This window comes from Euphorbia lathyris, chromosome 2 (assembly GCF_963576675.1).
Source record: "Euphorbia lathyris chromosome 2, ddEupLath1.1, whole genome shotgun sequence".
In the NCBI taxonomy this organism is placed as follows: Eukaryota; Viridiplantae; Streptophyta; class Magnoliopsida; order Malpighiales; family Euphorbiaceae; genus Euphorbia; species Euphorbia lathyris.
In genome coordinates this window covers 36709953-36734223 of record NC_088911.1, presented here as the reverse complement: position 1 = coordinate 36734223, position 24271 = coordinate 36709953, and positions in this window count along the sequence as shown.

Here is a 24271-nt window from a genome sequence, read left to right as displayed (position 1 = left end):
ATGACCAAGTCCTCGAGCAGTTGAAGAAAACACAAGCTAAGTCCACGGTGTGGGAAGTCCTATGCCATTCCAGGTACCACCGTGAAAATCTGATGAAAGAACTGCAGAATTTGGTTATTTCTACCGATACTGAGCCGGCAGCGTTAGTGGGGGCAATTATGGCTCGAAAGAAAACCGAAATCACGTTTACTGACGAGGATCTCCCAGAAGAGGGGAAGGCTCACAACAAGCCTTTGTACATCCGAGCTGAGATTAACGGGAAGAAGACTAGCTGTGTGATGGTCGATGATGGATCGGCCTAATGTTTGCCCGCTGAAACTCTTGTCTAAATTGGGAGTAGAAAGAGGAGACCTGACGGACTCGGAAACTGTGATCAGGGCTTATGATGATAGCCGTAGGCACATCGAAGGAGTTTTTAAGGCCAAGCTGAAAGTGGGGCCGCATGAAGAAGAAACAGAGTTCACGGTGCTGGATATCCCGGTAACCTTTGCTGTATTGTTGGGATGCCCATGGTTCCACAAGTTGGGAGGTGTGCCCTCCACGCTCCACCAAATGATCAAATTCCCCTTCGGGGAGGAGATAGTGACGATCAGAGCAGAAAAATTGAGCTCGGTGGCGGCATTGGGAATTGAGCCTCAGCTTTTCTCCGGATTCCAAGTTTCTGGGATTTACGAGTCTAGCATGACCACCGATGTGGTGAAGATGATGAAGGGGGGTTTCATTCCCGGTATGGGCTTGGGAGCACACCATCAAGGGTTGCCAGAATTTCCGGATTTCAAGAGCCAAAAAACCCGGAGGGGTTTAGGATATGAGCTGGGAGGTCCGTCCAACACAGGGGGTGAAGGAAAAGTGGGCCTAAAGAAGTATTTTGTGAATGAGGGGCACGGAAAGGCTTATTCAGGGACTCCCGAGTCATGGACTAGCACCGAAGTAAAGATTCTGCCAGGTTTTGAGATCTTCAATGATGTTGCCGACTGGGGCAAAGGAAAGGCAAGCTGCTTCGTCGAGGAGATTATGATGTTAGATTTGAATGCCGAGGAGTAGGTCATTACTATTGAAGCAACTGCGGGAGCGGTGGACGAGCCCAGTACCTCCAAAGCTTATGAGAAACCCGAGAACCCCGATGATGAAAATTGTATTACTGCTTTATTTGAATCTGACGATGTACTCGCCAACACTATCAATGAAATGAATTCTGATTTTGCTTACTTGATTGATGTTGATCATGATCATTCCATGCATTCTCATTCATATAACATGCCTACATTTGAAATCAAGACAATAGAAATGTCGACTTTCAATCTTGGCACTGATGAAAATCCTAAACTTATACAAATTGCTCAAGAATTAACTATTGAAGAGAGGAAAGAATTTGAGAGAATAATTAAAAAATACGAAATAGTGTTTGCTTGGACATACGAAGACATGCCAGGAATTGATCAATCAATCGTAACTCACCGTATTCCAACATACCCCGACTCGAAGCCCGTGAAGCAGAAACTCCGACGCATGAGACCGGGATGGGCAGATAAGATCAGAGAGGAAGTGAAGAAGCAGTTAGAAGCAGGGTTCATCGAAGTAATCGACTATCCCCCTTGGGTCGCAAATGTAGTGCCCATCGCAAAGAAGGACGGCAAAGTGAGAATGTGCGTCGATTATAGAGATCTTAACAAGGCGTGCCCCAAAGATGAATTCGCGTTGCCTCATATTGACGTGTTGATCGACAGTGCAGCATCAAGCGTCTTACACACAAATGTGAACGGTTTTATGGGCTACATGCAAGTTCAGATGGCTGAGAAACACAAAGCGAAAACCTCGTTCACAACTGAGTGGGGAACATACTGCTATAGGGTGATGCCGTTTGGTTTGAAAAATGTCGGGGCAACTTACCAGGGAATGGCTACAGCACTGTTCCATGATATGATACACAAGGAAGTAGAAGTTTATGTGGATGACATGATGGTCAAGTCGGAGACAAGAGAGGGGCATTTCGCTGCACTCGAGAAGTTTTTGGCCCGAATTGCCGAATTCAAGCTGAGGTTGAACCCGAAGAAGTGCTTCTTTGGCATTTCATCGGGGAAAATCTTAGGCTATGTGATCAGTAACAAGGGAATCGAGGTAGATCCCGACAAAGTGAAGGCCATACGGGAAATGTCGGCACCAAAGAATGAGAAAGAAGTGAGAGGATTTTTGGGACAGGTTCAGTATATCAGTCGGTTCATAGCAAGACTCACCGCAATTTGCGAGCCAATCTTTAAGTTGCTACGGAAAGATCAACCCACCATTTGGAATGATAAGTGTCAGCAAGCTTTAGAGAACGTCCGGAACTACTTGTCTAATCCGCCAGTTCTGAGACCGCCTAAACTGGGAAAACCGCTTCTCCTCTATGTGGCGATCGAGGAGCGATCTATTGGGGCGATGTTGGCCCAAGAAGGGGACACCGGTGTAGAGCACGCGATATATTATCTGAGTAAGAAGTTCCTGGAATACGAGCTTAAGTATAACATGATCGAAAAGACGTGTGTGGCAGTAGTATGGTTGACAAAGAAACTACGGCACTATTTCCAATCGTATAAAGTGATCATTATTTCCCGGATGGACCCCGTGAAGTATCTGTATCGAATCCCGTCCTTAACAGGGAAGCTAGCCCGATGGTTGTTGCTTTTGTCTGAATTTGATATTGAATATGTAACGAAGAAGGTCATCAAAGGGAGGGCCGTAGCAGAATTCCTGGCCAACCAACCTCTGAACGCAGAAGAGGAAGAGATAAATTATGATTTCCCCGATGAGCACTTGAACGCAATAGAAGTTATACCGTGGAAAATGTTCTTCGATGGAGCGGTTAATTCAAATGGAGCCGGTGTAGGAGTGCTACTTATCTCACCAGAGGGAGAAAGGATCCCGATGGCAAAGAAGTTGTCCTTCCCTCTCACTAATAATATGGCCGAATACGAAGCGTGCATCTATGGGTTGGAGTCATTAGCAGCACTAGGAGCATCATATGTTGAAATTTGGGGTGACTCAAAGCTGATCATCGAACAGGCACAAGGAAACTGGGAAGTGAGGGAAGAAAGATTACGTCCATATCTAGACCAGCTAGAAGGGTTGGCACAAAGATTCAATGAATGTCGTTTTTATCACATTCCTCGAGCACAGAACCAGGCAGCGGATGCTTTGGCCACTTTGGTGTCCGTTTGGGACAACCCTCGGAACTTGGCCTCGAAGCCTTTGGTATTGAGGAGATCTCACAAACCATGCTACGAAGACGTAATGCTATTAGGGGCAGATGAAAAGCCGTGGTATTTCGATATCATGAACTTCATGAAGAGTGGAACATACCCGACAGAGTCAGAACTCAGGGATCAGGCGGTGATTAGAAGGTTAGCTCAGCAGTTCGTCATTCACAACGACTTGCTTTACAAAAGGCACATCGATGGGTTACAACTAAGGTGCTTGGATGCGGGAGAAGCCCGCGAGGCAATGGAATCAGTACACTCGGGAATTTGTGGAGCCCATATGGGAGGAGCGGTGTTAGCAAAGAAAATTATAAGGCAAGGCTTCTATTGGCTCACCATGGAAAGAGATTGTAACGAATATGCGAAGAAATGCCATGATTGTCTAATCCATGGAGATTATAATCATTTACCAGCTATGGAACTGCACGTATTGGCACCCATTTGGCCGTTTGCGGCTTGGGGCGTTGATATCATCGGAGAGGTGAGGCCTAATGCTTCGAACGGGCACAAATTTATTGCAGTCGCCATTGATTACTTCACCAAGTAGGTAGAGGCAGAGTCGTTTAGCAAATTGGGATCCAAGCAGATGAGAAAGTTCATTGAGAAACATTTGATCACCAGGTTCGGAGTGCCTCATCACATGATTACGGATAACGGGGTCCAGTTTCAGGGGGAAGTAAGAAGTCTCTTCCAGGAGTACGGTATTGAGCATCATAGATCTTCTCCTTATCGACCGCAAGCTAATGGGGCAGTAGAAGCCGCTAATAAGAACCTTAAAAGGATTCTCGAAAAGACAGCAGAATCGCACCGGAATTGGCACGAGCAGCTTCCGCTCGCTTTATGGGCTTATCGCACGATGGTTAGAACATCAACTGGGGCAACGCCGTTCTCCTTAGTGTATGGGGCAGAAGCAGTCCTACCAATTGAGATTGAAAAACGATTGTTGAGAATCGCAGTAGAAGCAAAGATTCCCGAGACGGAATGGGTAAAGAAGCGGCATGAACAGTTAGCATTGGTGGACGAGAAAAGGATGGAGGCCCTTTACCATGTGCAGTTATATCAGCGAAGGATGGCCCGAGCCTTCAACAAAAAGGTCAAGGCCAGCCCTATCAAAGAAGGGGATATGGTGCTAAAACAGATCCGCGTGACGCACACCGACCCGAGGGGCAAGTTTGGGCCAAACTGGGAAGGGCCGTTCTTCGTGAAGAGGATACTAAGCAAAGGAGCAGTGAAGTTAACTACTATGGACGGCATGGAGTTCTCCGAACCTACCAATTTGGATAGGCTTAAGAAATACTTTTCGTAAAAAAAAAAGCGAAAGAAAATTCCCGATAGGTTGAAAACCCACAAAGGGCGGCCTATGCAACAATAAGGGACATCCCAATGGGTGAAAACCCGAAAAGGCACTCATTTGAAAATTCCGGGATAGTAAAAGGAGAGATGAAAAATCGTCGGGATCTGAAAACCGAAAAAAGGCAGGTCTTGGTAACGGTAGTTATATCTTGAGCAATTACAAAAATAATGTATAAGAGGCTAAGTATTTCTGTTGTTTGTAAATAAATAAAGGCATGAATATATTTGAAGAGAATGATTGGAATCATCATAATCTACTGAATACATGGCAATACGAATCATGAGTTATACATTTCCTACTTTACTTTTCACAATAAAAAGCCTACATACTATCCACCCCACTCCCTATACATCAGCTATACATCGGGGTAATCCTAATAAAAACTACAAAGTTATACATGATGAGCCTAATAAGGAGGGACATCCCAGTAGGCCTCAAAATCCCTCAGATGTGACGCCCGCTCCGCAGATAGGGCCTCCTCGGCGGCTCGAAGTCTCTCCTCGGCAATGCGCGCCCTCTCCTCAGCAGCAAGGCGTCCGGTAGTCTCCTCCCGCACCCTCTCCTCAATAGCAAGGCATCCCGCAGTCTCTCTCCGCATCACCTCTGACCAGTGGTCGTTCCTCTCCCGATAAACTTGGCCAACCCTGGCATCGGACTCCTGCACCGACTCGCTCCGTCTCCGCTCATGTGTGTGAATATCACTCTGAAAAGAAAAAAAAAACAAATATGAAAAAAAAGAAATACTGGCAAGAATAAAAATCATACATACATATATGCATACATCCCACTACACTAAAATAAAGTAATAATACATACCAGATGGTCAGCGCAGCGCAAGCTGAGTCGATCTCGGAGGTAACCAGACAGCCCCACATAATCGGTGCAAGTCTCTCTCGAGGTCTGGGAAGCGTCTGAAGGGTCAAACGGTACCCTCGATGTAAAGACCGGAGGAGCTATCTCAACACCGGCGTAGGCCACCCCGGACTCGTCATAACAAACAGCCGCGAAATCCCTCCCAAAATCCGGGACGGGTACGCCCAAAGGGGACCTCTCCGGTCGGGCGGCGCTGGAGGACTTGCCCACGTAATATGGCGGCTCACTCGCAGACGTCTGAGCTCGGGCGCCGTCGAAGAAGTCTGACAGATGAGCACTCCTCCAGGAACCCTCCTGCAAATAGAGACACAATAAATACCACTAACTCGTAAATAAAGATAAATAGGTCGAACCACTCAACGGGACCTCCTTCCTACCAAAGACTGCAGCGACAGCCTCCCGCGAAAACATGTCTGCCACAGGGTCCACCTCCATCACCACCGCTGGGGCATCCCTCGCACTCAACAAGGTCGATAGGTTAGGAGCACGGCCCCCGGCATGAACCCACACATCTCTACCAACAAAGCGGCGGGTCAAATCCTGACGAATGACCGACAAGGGCATGGTCCGCACCGCAAACATAGAGACAGGGATCTCGCCTGGTGACCAGTGTGAGGCCCTAACCCCGGTGATGCCCCGGTCACCCAAATACCAGGCCCGCATGCAAGGGCCGGTAAGCACACTCTGCTGCTCCTGGATCAGGGTAACATACACGTAATCGGGACCGAAGTCAAGGTCGTCCCACCTGAATTTAATCTAAAAACACAAAGAAAAGTCAAGTCTGATCAAACAAGAATCCAGCACGACTAGAAGATATTTACCTGTCCCAAAGTCCGCGAATCAATCCAATCCAGGAGCTGCGCCACCGTCGGCCTCTCCTCGGTACCTAAATCGAACTCTCTCCATCGAGCCATGAGTGGGGGCTTCGGCACCCGTGGCCTGCACCGATGCTCGCTAGGAAGAATCCGCCTCTCGTAGGCCCAAACCTGTTCGTGAAAACAAAGGTTACGAACAGAAAGCGCGAAGAAGATAAAAAGGGCAAGTCAAGGATGCACCATGTACCAAAAGAGCAAAGGTGTAGCCGCCGAAATCCTTGCGCTTCTGGCAAGTCAAATCCAAAAACTTGTACAGGAAAGCTAGACCCGCTCCCACCCAATCATAGGACGCCACCGCATCCATATCGCTGAAAGCCTGAATGAGACCTGCATGAATCGTTCCGCTTTTGGTGCGGAAGATCGTCTCGCTCAAAGCATATATCAGGAAGCTGCGGACGGCCAAATCGGTGTCGTCGGTCCCGCAAAAGTCCCTACGACTCAAAAGCCCCGATGTAGTGATGAACTTCACCGGGGTGGATTTGGCGCCTGGATAAACTCCCGGCCCAATCAAAGCAGCCAATCTAGCACGGTCAACCCGCGGGCGCATCGCATCAAAGGAAAGGGGAACCGGAGTGCTACTCCCCCGCAGCCCAGTCAATAAAGAGAAATCTCTGGGCGAGATGGTCATCTCCCCGAAGGAAAGGTGGAAGGTATGGGTCGAGTCTACCCATCTCTCGCATAAGGCTCGTAGGCCAAAGAGGTCACACACCCCGTTGGCGCGGGGCAGCGCCAAAATAAAGGGCTCAAAGCCCAGCTCTCGCACACGGGCTCTCACCGCGGTGCCTAGCATAGAGTACCACGTGTGAATATCCGCTGTAGTCCCGGAAATACCGATAAACTGGAAAGAACGGAACAGGTAAGTTTAAAGGTTGTTCCTAGGCTTGCATCTGATGAAAGCACGTTAATCTAGCTATTCTTTCGGTCAAATCTAACCTAGAGACATCTTGTCAATTTAGACCGTCATTGTGTGAAATCTCTACCCTGGGGTTGTCTGCATAGGATTTGATTAATTCTTTATTCATTGGCCTATTCGCGTACATTAGTCAAGTTTTTACTATTCACGTACATTAGTCAAGTTTTTACTATTCACGTGCATTAGTCAAGTTGTTACTATTCACGAGCATTAGTCAAGTTTCACTATTCACGTGCATTAGTTAAGTTTTTACTATTCATGTGCATTAGTCAAGTTTTTACTATTCACGTACATTAGTCAAGTTTTTTACTATTCACGCGCACTATTCACGTTTTTACTATTCACGTTTGTTCTTACTGTTGGCATGCATCGTTTGTAGTTTTACTATTCACATGCATATAGTTCGCATGCTTACAAAAGATAAATAAAGGTTACTTGCAAGCGAAGAAATTCATGTTTTCTAACTAAAAGTATTCTAAGGCAATCCAGAAGTTAGCATGCAAATCATGTTTAAATAGGGATACTAAAGCCTAGAATTTTAGTCAAAAGATGAGGAAGTAAGAAAGTACTTACCTGGTTACAGCGGGTCCGGCTCAGATGCGTTGCGGGGTCCTGAAAAGGGTCAACGGTAGTAAGGTTCACGAAACCCGCTTCCATGCCCTTCGTGCCATCATATTGGTCCAAATCCATCCCGAGAACAATCCAAATCAAAAGTTAGAGAGAGAGAGAAGAGAGAGAAGGTGTGGGGTTGAAATGAAACCCCACCACCTTATATAGGAAATGGGAATGGCATTTCCGTAGATAGTGAAAAAGGTACGATGTGACATAAAGGTAAAAAGTAAATAATCATTTACTAGGTGTACAGACCTCCGATTTGCAGTCCGTTTCAGTCTGCGCTTCTGCCAGACAGTGACCGATAATATCAAGATGAAACTCCAGTCGACAGCCAATTTTTACAGAGCAGTGGCACCAGTCAAAATACAGACGACAGTCAACAGAAAAATGATTGTTAGTTGGAATCATTCCGGACTAAAAAGATGTTCCTATCGAACCATTCAAACCTCAAAGATACTAGCTTCAGCGAGAAAATACAGACAACAGTGTTTTAAAAGAATTTAGAATCGTTAGAAAGAACCTCCGCTTTTGAGCCATTTTTACCCGCAGTCGTAGACTAGGGTTGCTTTTGAGCCATTTTACCCTGTTCGTGAACCGGGGTCGCTTTTGAGACTTTTTTACCCGTGGTCGTGGACCAGGGTTGCTTTTGAGCCATTTTTACCCGCAGTCGTAGACTGGGGTTGCTTTTGAGCCATTTTACCCCGGTTGTGAACCGGGGTTGCTTTTGAGCCATTTTTACCCGCGGTCGTGGACCAGGGTTGCTTTTGAGCCATTTTTACCCGCGGTCGTGGACCAGGGTTGCTTTTGAGCCATTTTACCCCGGTCGTGAACCGGGGTTGCTTTTGAGCCATTTTACCCGTGGTCGTGGACCAGGGTTGCTTTTGAGCCATTTTTACCCGCGGTCATGGACCAGTGTTGCTTTTGAGCCATTTTACCCGCGGTCGTGGACCAGAGTTGCTTTTGAGCCACTTCCCCCCCGGTCGTAGACCAGGGTCGCTTTTGAGCCATTTCCCCCCGGGTCGTAGACCAGGATCGCTTTTGAGCCATCTTACTCGCGGTCGGGCACCAAGGTTGCTTCTAAGCCATTTTTACCCGCAGTCAACTTAGGCTAGGGTCCGTGAGAAGAACATCAGCCGGCGGCCGATTCAAAGGCAAGGACAGAAAGGATCGAGAACGACACCGGAACACGCAGCACAAAGGTCAGGTATTCTTCCTCCTACTATTTACGTGTCTCTTACTTTTATATGTTTTACATTGCATGTGTTGCGTTAGCAAAAAACGTTTTCGAAACACACACATCACTGTCAAAATAGGAAAGTAGGGGCAACTGTAGACACCGAGTCGGAGGACCTGTGACGAAAACCTTTAACAAAGCGGTCGAAGCGGTTGGTTCCGGGAAAATTTTGAAAGAGAAAAACGTATAATAATAAAACGGTGAGTCAACGAGAATCGCGGTCGTTGAGTGAACGGCTCGTGGACGCTCCGCGACGTAGAGCGAGCGCCCGACGGCCGCTGGGCAGGCGCCCAACGACGTTGGACGGACGCCCAACTATGGTTGGGCGTTCGCCCAACCAGGGTGGGCGATCGCCCAACCCCCTTTGGGCGACGCCCAATTTTACTCGGGCGTCGCCCAAAGTTCCGGGGATCCGTTTGCCTATATAAGGCACGGATCCCCATGCATTTGAGAGGGACTTTTGGGAGGAGCTTCTCACTCTAAACATTTTTAGAGAGAGAAAATCTTTTTTTTTTGGGAAAAAACATTTTTTTTCCTAAAAATTCCAAATTTCCTAAATGTTAAAATTTTACCAAAAACACAAAAACACCGGAAAAGCACGATTCGTGGAATCAACCGACTTCAACCGTCAATACCGAACTTGAGGTATTATCCGAGGACTAGACTCGTTTTATTTATTTCATTTATTTTATTTTCTTTATTTATTTTTATGTTATAATTTTATTTATTTAGTTATTCATTTATTTATCACGTTTTATTTAATTCTTCGTATTTATTTATTTTCATCCCGTGTTAAATAAAAATTCGGTTTTGTTTTAAAATAAAGAACCTCGTTTTGATATCCCAATACGAACCGTGATCCGATTAAAAGGTAGTTCGGGTATTAAAAACGTTGTAATTATAAGTTTGGAAAAGATATTTCCGAATAACGTTTTAAAATAAAAACGTCGTTTTAGGAAACTCCGTTATAGACTATGATCCATTTTTGGTAGTTCGGAGATCCCAAACGATCGAATTAGATTTAATTTAAAGCTTTTGAACGAATCTGGAAAGTTTTAGAGTGCTGCTGTAATTCTACCTTTTCTGTCACTAACAGCAGATTGGCGACGGATTTTCCGTCGGTAATCTGCTGGAAACCGAAAATCACCATTTTTACCCTCCTTTCCCCACTTTTTGACATTTCTACTTGTATATATATGTATATTATTGTGTAATATGTTTATAAAAATTATTTTTTTTAATCCTATAACTATTTATTATGTACTATATATTTATTTATTTCATGTTGAAATTTAATTCGTTTGGATTTAATGTTATAAAGTAGTATATATGTATATATGTAGTTTTCTTTGCCATTTGAATTATATTAGCTATCATAGGGTAAAACTATTTTGGAAATTAAATGATATTTTTAGTTTTTATAGTCTCCCTTATTTTTACATAGTTGTAATTAGGATAAAAAGGTATTATATGTATTACTACTTTCCTTATCCTACATTTAATCTATATATATATTATTACCATTTTTACTATTCTTACATATATGTATAAATATGTATATTCATTCTCCATTTGGATTTCCTATAGGTATATATTCTTTAAACATGTTTGGTTGGGTGAAGTTGAATTTAATTTGTTAGTTGTTGCAATTATATTCAAGTAAGGATTAATTGAGTGAAAAAAGGGAAAATAAAATCACAAAAAGAGACTTTAATTTGTTTATTTAAACTTAAGTTTTCTAGACATTCTTAAAGTATAAATAACGTTTTTCTTGACCTTTTTAAACTATTTCCAAAATATCACATGTTGAAACCTTAATCTGTTCCAACGACGGATTAGGCGAACCTTGTAATTAAAATCGTTTTTATTGTAAATAATAAAGTTTTGAATCGTTTCCTTAAATGATTTGTACAAAATAAATTGACTTGTATGCCTAACCACGTTTTTGGGTTAAAATTCTTTATTCCACGTCTTCAAACGCTCGAGTCGTTCCAACGGTGATTCGAGTAGATGCCATGTAAATTAACGGGGTTTTGAAACGTACCTAAATCGTTCCAACGGCGATTAAGGTACGAACCATGTAAATAAACTCGTTTTCGGGGAGTGTGTTTAGTGTAGAGTTAACATACGAATCGAGGCATAAGACACACTGTAAATAAATCAATTCTTCCTTCTCCCCCTCTCTCTCTTATACTTAGCATCAATATAAATGGGTGATTCTTTACCAAAGTGGCTTTCAATAATATATGCTCAAAACGGTTTTCAAAACGAGAAAGAAAAGGTTTCAAATGAATTTTAAACTTAAAGAAATATACGATTAGTCCGTTATCGCCTAACACGCTGAGTAGAAGGCCGGTGGTTCATAACCGGGCGATGTCGGGGTGCCTAGTAGCCTTTCTCCGGAAAGGAGCTAGCCTTCTCGGCTCGTACCTAAGTTTCTCGAACCCTCACCGGTCTCCCGCAAGGGATCGGTGTTCATTTTCCCATTCGTGGGTGGCGACTCTTCCATACTCCGAGCTCCGGTCCTGCTGAGCAGCTTGATTCCACGATTGGTTTCTTTCGGCGCCAATCACCGCTTACGTCGCCATGAGGTGTCCACCCCCCGGTCCGCCCGGGAGATTAGGCCGCGGCACCTCATCTAACCACAGTGTCAGTGCCCATAGGAGTAGATATTGGCTTGCAATTTTCAAGATCATATTTCTTCAATATCTCATTGGCATATTTAGCTTGACTGATGAAGATGTCATTTTTCCCTTGTTTGATTTGAAGTCCAAGGAAGAAGTTGAGTTCTCCCATCATTGACATTTCAAACTCAGTCTGCATTTGCTTGCTAAATTCCTTGCACATTGACTCATTAGTAGCACCGAAAATAATATCATCAACATATATTTGAGCCAGCAGGGTGTCTTTACCCTTTCTCTTAATGAATAAGGTTGTATCAGCTTTGCCTCTGACATAATTTCTAGTCAGCAGGAAACTGGTCAGCCTCTCATACCAAGCACGTGGTGCTTGCTTGAGGCCGTACAAAGCCTTTTTGGGTTTATAAACGTTGGGAACTTAGGGTCCTCAAACCTTGGAGGTTGATTAACATAGACTTCCTCGTTTACAACTCCATTAAGAAATGCACTCTTAACATCCATTTGAAATAATTTAAAGTTCATATAAGCTGCATATGCACATAAAATTCTAATAGCCTCTAGTCTTACCACTGGGGCAAAGGTCTCACCGTAGTCAATACCTTCTTGCTGACTGTAGCCCTGAGCTACAAGTCTTGCGTTGTTTCTGACCACGTTCCCTTATTCATCCAGCTTGTTGCGGAAGACCCATCTTGTTCCTATGGTCTTCTGGCCTCTTGGCTTTGGCACTAGATCCCATACTTCATTTCGTCTGAACTGATCAAGTTCTTCTTGCATTGCATTCATCCAGAATTCATCATACTCAGCTTCAGCGAAATTCTTTGGTTCCTGGATTGAGACGAATGCTACGTTGCTGAGGTATCTCCTGAGTTGATTTCTTATCATCAGGGTATTCTCAGCGGCATCAAGAATAGCACTCTCTGAGTGTCCTCTTGGTATCTTTATCTCTTTTGGTAGATTGATGTCTTGTGCTGTCTGTGCTTCAACAATCTCTGCAGGTGTAGATTGGTCAGTGAAAACAATTTGAGGTTCATTTTTACCTTTGGTCAGCCCTTGAGGGAATGACTCAACGGCTGATATCTTCCTGCAGGGTTAGTTTCGTCGAACTCAACATGTACTGACTCTTCTAAAACTTGAGTTCGTTTATTGAAAACTCTGTATGCTTTGTTGTTTATTGAGTAGCCTAAAAAGATAGCCTCATCAGCTTTTGAGTCAAACTTAGCTAAGCTATCTTTAGTGTTTAAAATAAAACATTTACAGCCAAAGGCTCGAAAGTATCCAATGTTGGGCTTTCGTCCTTTCCAAAGTTCGTAGGGGGTTTCTTTAGTATAGGTCTAACAAGAGCCCTATTAAGAATATAGCATGCTGTGTTGACAGCTTCTCCCCAAAAGTACTTTGGAAGCCTATGCTCACTCAGCATTGTCCTGGCTATTTCAACTAAGGTTCTGCTCTTCCTTTCAACAACCCCATTTTGTTGAGGCGTTCTAGGAGCAGAAAAATTATGGTCAATGCCGCTGGCTTCACAGAATTCAACAAACTGTTGGTTTTTTAATTCTCCACCATTATCACTTCGGATGTGAGCCAATTTTAGGTCTTTGTCATTTTCAAGTTTTCTAACCAAATTTGAAAATGTCTCAAAGGTCTCATCCTTGCTACTCAGCAAGATGATCCAAGTGTACCGAGAAAAGTCATCTACAATGACCAAGGAAAATCTTCTTCCACCCAGACTCAGCGGCTGGACTGGACCGAAGAGATCCAAGTGTAGTAACTCTAATGGACGCTTAGTTGAGACAATGTTTTTGCTATGAAAAGATTGTTTGGTTTGTTTTCCAGCTTGGCAAGCATGGCATAGTTGATCTTTTTCAAATTTAAGTTCTGGCAGTCCCTCAACCAATTGCTTTCTTGCTAATTTGGCCAGGAGGTCCATGCTTACATGACCAAGTCTCATGTGCCATAGCCAGGAATTTTCTTCCTTTGAAACTAAGCATACAGTTTTTGAAAACTTTTTCTCTAAGTTCAGCATGAAGACATTATCAATACGAGGGGCAGTTAAAATTAACTCATTTGTTTTACCCTCGAATATTTTACATCCAGTGTCATCAAATATAACTTTTCTCCCATTGTCACATAGCTGAGCTACGCTGAGTAAGTTATATTTGAGTCCGCTGACTAGGGAGACAGACTCAATAGTAGGATTACCTCCAACGGTTCCTGACCCTACTATCTTACCCTTTTTGTTGTCTCCAAAACTTACGCTTCCTCCTCGTTTACGCTCAAATGTGATGAACTGAGTTTCATCACCAGTCATATGCCTCGAGCATGCACTGTCAATGTACCACATTTTTTACGTCTCAGCACACCTCAGGCTTACCTGCAATGTAACTAGTTACTTTTAGGTACCCAATTCTTTTTGGGTCCTGGCTTGTTAGGTTCAACAGGTAAAGCATCATATTTTATTTTATGGCGACGTACTTGGACAATATGGCCATTCTTTCCACAGAAGTCACAACTGACCTTCCATTTAGGATGTCTCACTGACTGGTCAGCACCCCAGTGCTGAGCGTGCCAGCACACCTTTGTGGTGTGTCCTTTCTTCCCACAGAAGTCACACTGGACATTCCGTTGAGGATTCCATCTATGCTGACCAGTATTTCGGTACTGAGTATTCAGAGGAATATTTCTTTTGTTTGGAACCTTTAGTTGGTTCTGAATAGATGTGACGTCCTTTCTCAGTTTCTTAGAATCTGATTGGACCTCAGAGACAAGCTTTTGCATAATTCCAATGTTACTATGCAAATCTGAGTTGTCCTGAAGAAGATATCGAAGGTCACTCCGTTTGACCTCCTCAACCTCGTCACATCGCCTACTGAGTGCTCTAACCTTTTTATTACACTTTTTGACAAGTGTGTAGAGGTCACTCAGGGCATTAACCATTTCATTTCTGAGCAAGGGTAGTGATATTACCTAAGTTGAATGTTCCTCATCGTCAGATGCAATGGAAGGGTCAGCATGCTCAGAAACACATGGCTCAGCAAGTTCGTCAGCCATGAAACAAATCTTTGCTGACTCAGTGGCATCAGCTTCAGATGATGATGAATCATCACTATCACTCCAGGTTGCCACCATTGCCTTCTTGCCGTTCTTTCTTTCTTTCCTCAGCGAGGGACAGCTTGACTTGATATGGCCAGTTTGATGACATTTAAAGCAAGTTATGGGCTTTGAGTTGTCCTTCTTGTACTTGCTGTCGCTGGAGTCAGCTTTGTACTTATCAAACTTCTTATAAGGCTTCTTAGAATATTTGTCATTCTTTTTGAACAGCTTTTTCATCTTTCTGGTAAACATAGCCATCTCTTCATCGTCTGCTGAGCTTCCATCAGTGGAGTCAGCTTTCATGACAAGAGACTTTTGCTTCTTGTCTTCAGACTTTTCATTCACCTCGAAATTCTTCATCGAGATCTCATAGGTCAGCAGTGAGCCGATGAGTTCATCATACTTATAGGTGGTTAAGTCTTGAGCTTCCTCAACAGCGGTCTTCTTTGCTTGCCAGTTTTTAGGAAGACTCCTAAGAATCTTCTTGACTTGTTCTTCCTCAGTGAAGATCTTCCCAAGTCTCTTGAGCTCGTTGATGATGTTTGTAAACCTTGTATTTATGTCAGAGATTCCTTCATCTGCTGGTTCACCTTGGACTCCTTCACTTTGTTGGTTCCTTCGTAGGTGACCTCCAGCTTCTTCCAGATCTCTTGCGCTGACTCACAACCTGAAATCTTGTTATATTCTGCAGCATCAAGCGCACAGTGAAGCATGTTTATAGCCGAAGCGTGGTTTTGTAGCTTCTTGAGATCATCTTCTATCCATTTGGCCTCAGCTTTGACAACTGTTTGGCCAGCCACAACTTCAACAGGAACAAATGGGCCTTGGACTATTGAAATCCATGCACTCATATTTGTTGCCTGAATAAAGTTTTTCATCCTATTCTTCCAGAAGGTGTAGTTAGACCCGAAGAATATGGGAGGCCGAGTAATGGACAGCCCCTCAAGTAAGATCTGAGTTGTCTGGTTTCCTGGGAGAAACCGAGTGCTGTTTTCAGCCATAGTGGGGGATCAGCTCAAGGTATTTAAACCTTTCACAGTGAGCTTTTAAGCTCTGATACCACTTGTTGGTCACTTATAACGTAACAAGTTAGTTCCAAGGGGGGGTTAGGAACTATTTAAAATTTTGTACGTTGAGGCTGACTTCTTTTACTTTGAAAAGGAATTACACAGCGCGCTGAGTGAAGTAAGACACTAGCTTAGTCAACTGGTGACTAAGTCAGCTTCTTTCTTTGAGTCAGGAGATAGCACTTAAGTCTATTCCTGAACTCAGATACTCAATGCACACAACTCAGCATGACCTCTTTACTTGGTCAGTTTTGTTTAAGCAAGCAATATATATATTAAAGGAGTTTAAGGTTAGAACGATGTTACTCAGCAGATTTATCCAGGTTCGGCCTCTACGCCTACGTCCTGTCCCCGGAACACGTTCCGAGCTTTCGAATTCTCTACTGAGCTCTTTAATGGTAGAGCATCAAACCTTTTACAACAAGAAGCTGAGTATAACAAGAGTACCTTCCTCTATACCTCTACTCACTCCTATTCTATTGCTGAGTACTATAACCGAGTACTCAGCCTCTCCTTTCTAATTCTAGAAATGATAATAAGTTTGTCCTAAACAACAGTTGCTAAGACACTTTAGATGATTGGAGAATCACTCTAGACTTTTACACAGTAATATGGAAATTGGTGTAAGTATTTGCTTTGCTTTTTCACACAGATTCTTCGAGTAGAAATTTGGTCAGCGTAATGGCATGGTGAAGATCTGCATCGAATGAAGCAACTGAAAGGCCTATTTATAGTGACACTTGAGGTATCGGTTATTTCAAATTTTGAAATAACCGTTGGAGGGAAACAGCTTGATGTCGTTGTCACTCAGTACACGCTCAGTGCCGTTGGCCAATCAGATTATTGCATCTTCTGTCTTCGGTCAGTGCTCAGCAGCTTTTAGACAGACAGGCAAAATGTTTCGCCTTTTATGGCAAAGTCTTCTAGACAGCTTTCTGTGTCTTCTGAACTTTACCCAAAGTAGAAATACTTTGTCTTGAAGTTGTTCCTTGCTCAGCTGCTGTCTTGTACTCTTTGTTATCAAACTCAGCAGCTTCATTCCGAAATAGATAAAGAAAGTCTTCCAGATCCTTCTTCATGCTGAGCTGCGTTTTTTCCATAACGACAGCGTTTTGTTTACACGGGCCGAGTTGTCTTGGGCCTTTGACTTTCCTTTGGGCCTTTAGCCTTTTAGTCTTTATGTCTTATAAACAATTTAACTCAACATTGAACAAACACATTAGTGTAATAAATCAAAGCATTTAAACTTAGTGTGTTTTAGAATATTCTTTAATCATATACTTAAATAATTTTGTCAAATCAAAATCATGTGGAAAGGTGTTTCAACAAAACTCAGTGGGAAAAAACTATTGGTTAAGGGAAAAAGAGTGGAGTGTTTACTCCCCCTATTCGCAGTATTACTAAAGATCTCTGAGACTGTCACGACCCAACCCAGGCCATGACCGGTGCATAAATTAAATTAACTTTAATCTATGCTAGCCTTAATTCTAAACTAATAGAAATTCCAAAATCAATTAACAGAATATCAAACTCGTCTCAATTACATCATAAACCTTAAAGGAACCTAACTATTCGAGTCAAATCTCAATAATCAAAAGTCTCCAAAAATTAATATAAAGCTAAATCATTAAGCAGTCTCCTTCAACATCAATCCAAGGGTTACCTCACGAATAGGGACCTTAATCTGAAAAAGAAATATACAATGTGGTATGAGATTTTCGTCTATACGAGCGAAAACCTTAGTGAGCAGTAGTTATAGCACACAACAGAAAAGGAACAGGCAGGCAGGCTGATACTATTAAATCATGACAATTATAGCTCAAAATATAGTATTTCAAAATCAGTTAACAAAAGGGGGTCAATATAAGATAATCAAATCAAAATACTGGTAATCAATTGTCAAACATAATATTGAAGCCTTTCAAAATATCAAAAATTAGAATAGTCAGAGAATAAGACAAAAGCTTTAAAACACATGGTACAGTGTAACAGAGTGGTGATACTGCACACCACCAGGGCCAGATAAATGGTAAGCGCGCTACCAATAACATATATAGATAACATATAATTGCCTTCACTGATCTTATGCATGATTCTAATGTTGACACCACTACGACAAACTGACAACTGACAATCTGACTCAAGACAGATGCAAAGTCCTAATGTTATGAAGATCGGTGAGAGGCCAGATACCAGTTACAGATATACTAAGCACGTGTACCAGTTTGAAAACATATAGTATACATATATATTAGAAAATCATAACTGATTGAACGAATTATCAGGTTTCTAAAATAAAGGTAATAACTGCGATAAATCGTGTATCAGAAAATACAAATCATATCAAATCAAATCTTAATAATTTCATTGTAACTGATAGTAAAACAAATCAAATATAAGAGCCTGTTCCCAGAATATATGCTCTAATACTAAGGATATTTAGTAAACAGAATGTTCAAAATCTACGCTTTATAAAAGGAAACATATAGTCAAATGTCAATTTTTGATACGCAATTTAAAGTCTGATATTTCAATCAAATAGTGTCGTGTACTATAATTACCACTCACCTGAATATTCAAGCAGACGCGAGCGCACTAAAAGTTCGACTCAATCAATTTGTGGATTGTCTGAATTTCCTATTGGTTCAAGAAAAGAGACATAATGAATTAACTGACTCAATTAGGGAGAGGTAATTACACCTTCACAAACTAACTATTTAAGAATTTCTAACCCACATGAATAAATTTAACTACTGCTAACAATTTGAAAAAAAAACGATTTATTAAAATTGAACACCATTACTGCACAACTCCCTTTTAAAATAATATGCAGTATAAAATCGCAAACCTGTTGAAAATATAATTGTTTTACATCAACACAAAATAAAATGAAGGATTTCAAAACAATAAAACTCATAACTTTATATTTATTTTAAAATAATATTAATGTTGACATAGGTAGAAAACAAATGTAGAGATCCACCCAAAAAAATCAAAGGCATCACATACTTTAAATAATAGTTAATATAAGCACTTTCTCCTAAAAATTTAATATAATATAACTAAAACAAATTTGTGAATGTTGGTGCAAGAAGGAAAGAAAGTGGAAGTTCATATTCTAAAAAAAAGGAGTTTATATAAGACAAACAAAATTAAAGGATATGAGAAACTTACTTTTTAATTGATAAAAATCTGCACAGTTATTGATAAAAAATCAGCCCAGTCGCCGATCGAAATCTCGAGGGAGAAGAAGAAGATATAAAAGTTTTTTTTTTAATTTCTAATTGGCATGAAGAGGGTTTACGGCTACGGGTTCTATTTAGGTAAAATATGGAGTAAAACTGTTTTTTAAGTGGTTGAGGGTATTCTAGGTAAAAGTACTTAGGTTATAAAAGAAAGCTAAAGAATTATATATATATATATATATATATATATATATATATATATATACTTATAGCTTAACCAAAATTAAGGTTATTACAGAGACGGTGCATTCCAATACCGTAAACTAACTTCTTAAAAGTTGTAGAAGGTAATGCCTTTGTGAACAAATCTGCCAGATTGTTACTTGATCGAATTTACTGAATAATGATTTCACCATTCTTTTGAAGATCATGAGTAAAGAAAATTTTTGGTGAAATGTGCTTTATTCTGTCTCTTTTAATGTAGCCTTCCTTCAATTGAGTAATACAAGCTGCTGTTAGACGAGGTGCCGCGGCCTAATCTCCCGGGCAGACCGGGGGGTGGACACCTCATGGCGACGTAAGCGGTGATTGGCGCCGAAAGCAACCAATCGTGGAATCAAGCTGCTCGGTAGGACCGGAGCTCGGAGTATGGAAGAGTCGCCATCCACGAATGGGAAAATGAACACCGATCCCTTGCGGGAGACCGGTGAGGGTTCGGGAAACTTAGGTACGAGCCGAGAAGGCTAGCTCCTTTCTGGAGAAAGGCTACTAGGCACCCCGACATCGCCCGGTTATGAACCACCGGCCTCCTCTCTTTTTGAAAACCGTTTTGAGCATATATTATTGAAAGCCACCTTGGTAAAGAATCACCCATTTACATTGATGCTAAGTATAAAAGAGAGAGGGGGAGAAGGAAGAATTGATTTATTTATAGTGTGTCTTATGCCTCGATTCGTATGTTAACTCTACACTAAACTCACTCCCCGAAAACGAGTTTATTTACATGGTTCGTACCTTAATCGCCGTTGGAACGATTTAGGTACGTTTCAAAACCCCGTTAATTTACATGGCATCTACTCGAATCGCCGTTGGAACGACTCGAGCGTTTGAAGACGTGGAATAAAGAATTTTAACCCAAAAACGTGGTTAGGCATACAAGTCAATTTATTTTGTACAAATCATTTAAGGAAACGATTCAAAACTTTATTATTTACAATAAAAATGATTTTAATTACAAGGTTCGCGTAATCCGTCGTTGGAAGAGATTAAGGTTTCAACATGTGATATTTTGGAAATAGTTTAAAAAGGTCAAGAAAAACGTTATTTACACTTTAAGAATGTCTAGAAAACTTAAGTTTAAATAAACAAATTAAAGTCTCTTTTTGTGATTTTATTTTCCCTTTTTTCACTCAATTAATCATTACTTGAATATAATAACAACAACTAACAAATTAAATTCAACTTCACCCAACCAAACATGTTTAAAGAATATATACCTATAGGAAATCCAAATGGAGAATGAATATACATATTTATACATATATGTAAGAATAGTAAAAATGGTAATAATATATATATAGATTAAATGTAGGATAAGGAAAGTAGTAATACATATAATACCTTTTTATCCTAATTACAACTATGTAAAAATAAGGGAGACTATAAAAACTAAAAGTATCATTTAATTTCCAAAATAGTTTTACCCTATGATAGCTAATATAATTCAAATGCCAAAGAAAACTATATATATACATATATACTACTTTATAACATTAAATCCAAACGAATTAAATTTCAACATGAAATAAATAAATATATAGTACACAATAAATAGTTATAGGATTAAAAAAATAATTTTTATAAACATATTACACAATAATATACATATATATACAAGTAGAAATGTCAAAAAGTGGAGAAAGGAGGGTAAAAATGGTGATTTTCGATTTCCAGCAGATTACCGACGGAAAATCCGTCGCCAATCTGCTGTTAGTGACAGAAAAGGTAGAATTATAGCAGCACTCCAAAACTTTCCAGATTCGTTCAAAAGCTTTAAATTAAATCTAATTCGATCGTTTGGGATCTCCGAACTACCAAAAATGGATCATAGTCTATAATGGAGTTTCCTAAAACGACGTTTTTATTTTAAAACGTTATTCGGAAATATCTTTTCCAAACTTATAATTACAACGTTTTTAATACCCGAACTACCTTTTAATCGGATCACGGTTCGTATTGGGATATTAAAACGAGGTTTTTTATTTTAAAACAAAACCGAATTTTTACTTAACACGGGATAAAAATAAATAAATACGAAGAATGAAATAAAACGTGATAAATAAATGAATAACTAAATAAATAAAATTATAACATAAAAATAAATAAAGAAAATAAAATAAATGAAATAAATAAAACGAGTCTAGTCCTCGGATAATACCTCAAGTTCGGTATTGACGGTTGAAGTCGGTTGATTCCACGAATCGTGCTTTTCCGGTGTTTTTGTGTTTTTGGTAAAATTTTAACTTTTAGGAAATTTGGAATTTTTAGGAAAAAAAATGTTTTTTCCCAAAAAAAAACTCTCTCTCTAAAAATGTTTAGAGTGAGAAGCTCCTCCCAAAAGTCCCCCCTCTAAATGCATGGGGATCTGTGCCTTATATAGGCAAACGGATCCCCGGAACTTTGGGCGACGCCCGAGTAAAATTGGGCGTCGCCCAAAGGGGGTTGGGCGATCGCCCACCCTGGTTGGGCGAACGCCCAACTGATGTTGGGCGTTCGCCCAACCATCGTTGGGCGCCTGCCCAGCGGCCGTCGGGCGCTCGCCCAACGGCTGTTGGGGGTGCGTGCCCGACGACCGTCGGGCGTCCCGCAGACGCCGAGCGCATGCCCTGCGCTGCCGGACGTGCGTCCGACTGTCATCGGACACACGTCGGCTGCCGCTAGGCGCTCGCTCTACGTCGCGGAGCGTCCACGAGCCGTTCACTCAACGACCGCGATTCTCGTTGACTCACCGTTTTATTATTATACGTTTTTCTCTTTTAAAATTTTCCCGGAACCAACCGCTTCGACCGCTTTGTTAAAGGTTTTCGTCACAGGTCCTCCGACTCGGTGTCTACAGCTGCATTATCTTCATATATTATAGTCAGTGTTCCTTCATCTGATGATCTACCACATGACTCTCGTATATTCTTGGTTAATGATCTTAGTCAAACACATTCTCGGAGTGCTTTATGAATACCTATTAACTCAGCATGATTTGAGGAAGTAGATGTAATAGTTTGCTTTGTAGAGCGCCAAGATATAGCTGTACTTCCATATGTGAATAAATAGTTTGTGTGATCGAGCTTTGTGTGGATCAAATAAGTAACCCGCATCCGCATAGTCTACTAATTTAGGTTTAGTTTCATATGCATAAAATAAATCCAAATCAATAGTTCCTTGAAGTAGCAGAATATATGCTTAATTCCATTCCAATGCCTTCGTGTAGGTGCAGAGCTGTATCTAGATAACAAATTGACAGAAAAAGCAATATCGGACCTCGTATTGTTAGCAAGATACATTAGTGCAGCTATTGCACTAAGATATGGCACTTCAGGACCAAGAATCTCTTCCTTATCTTCCCGAGGTCGGAAAGGATCTTTTGATTACATCAAGTGATCGAACAACCATTGGACTACTCAATGGATGTGCTTTGTCCATCTAAAATCTTTTAAGGATCTTTTCTGTGTAAGTCGATTGGTGAAGAAAAATTCCATTTTTTAGGTGATCAATTTGTAAGCCAAGACAAAATTTTGTCTTTCCAAGATCTTTCATCTCAAATTCCTTTTTTAAATAATCCACTGCTTTTGAAATCTCTTCAAGAGTTCCAATAATATTCAGATCATCTACATAAATAGAAATGATAGAAAATCCAGTTCTCGTAAGAAAACACATGGACAAATTTGATCATTCGTATAACCCTCTTTCAATAGATATTCACTAAGACGATTATACCACATGCGCCCAGATTGTTTCAGTCCATATAATGACCTCTGTAACTTTATCAAATAAAGTTCTCGTTTTTCACATTTTTCTTGCAGCTTAAATCCTTCAAGGATTTTCATATAGATATCATTATCAAGTGAGCCATATAGATAAGCTGTAACTACATCCATTAAGTGCATGCTCAATCTTTCTTGTACTGCCAAGCTAATGAGATATCGAAAAGTTATTGCATAAATCCCACAACAGGAGAATATGTCTCCTCATAATCAATCTCAGGTCTTTGGGAAAAACCTTGTGCAACAAGTCTTGCTTTATATATCAAGCAACTTCATTTTTCTCATTTCTCTTTCTAACAAATACCCATTTGTATCCTACGGGTTTAACACCTTTCGGTGTTTGGACTACTGGTCCAAAAACCTTGCGTTTGTTGAGAAAATTCAATTATGCTTTGATTGCATCTTTCCATTTTTGCCAATCATTTCTACTTTGACATTCTTGAACAGATTGTGGTTCATGATCCATATTTTCATCTATAATATTTATTGCCACATTATATGCAAAAATATGATCCACAATTGTTTCCTTTCGATCACATCTCTTTTCAGAACTAACATAATTTATTAAAATCTCTTCATTTGTAACAATTTCAGGTGTTTGTGCAACTTCAGGTGTTTGTACAACTGTAGGTTCAGCGCCTCATCGCAAGCGACGAGGAGAACCGTTGACGACACGACTGTTTTGGGCTCGAGGCCCAATTGAGATCACGATGCATTTTCGACAGGGTCGGCACCGGAGAATAAGAGTCGCCACCCAAACAAGGTTTGGGAAATGTTACCGAGATTCCTTACGGGAAGCAAGCGGGTTCGGGAAATTTGGTACACTTTGGGGAAGGCTAATATCCTCTCAGAAGAAGATATTAGGCACCCCCAAAACGCCTGGTGAACCCACCGGCCTCCTACTTAACATTCCGAGTCTTACCAGACTAATCACATTATTCCTTTAGGTTTAAAATTCTTTTAAGAAAAGCTTGTTTTGTTTTGTATGAAAAATAGCACGAATAAATGAAAATTCTCAAATCAAGTCAAACAATTATACAAAATGGGTACAAATTAATTAATTAAATTACAAATACATCCGGGCATCCCTGGGTCTTCAACCATATTTAATTATTTAATAAAACCTGCAAAATCCGTGTTAGAAGCAAATAATTAA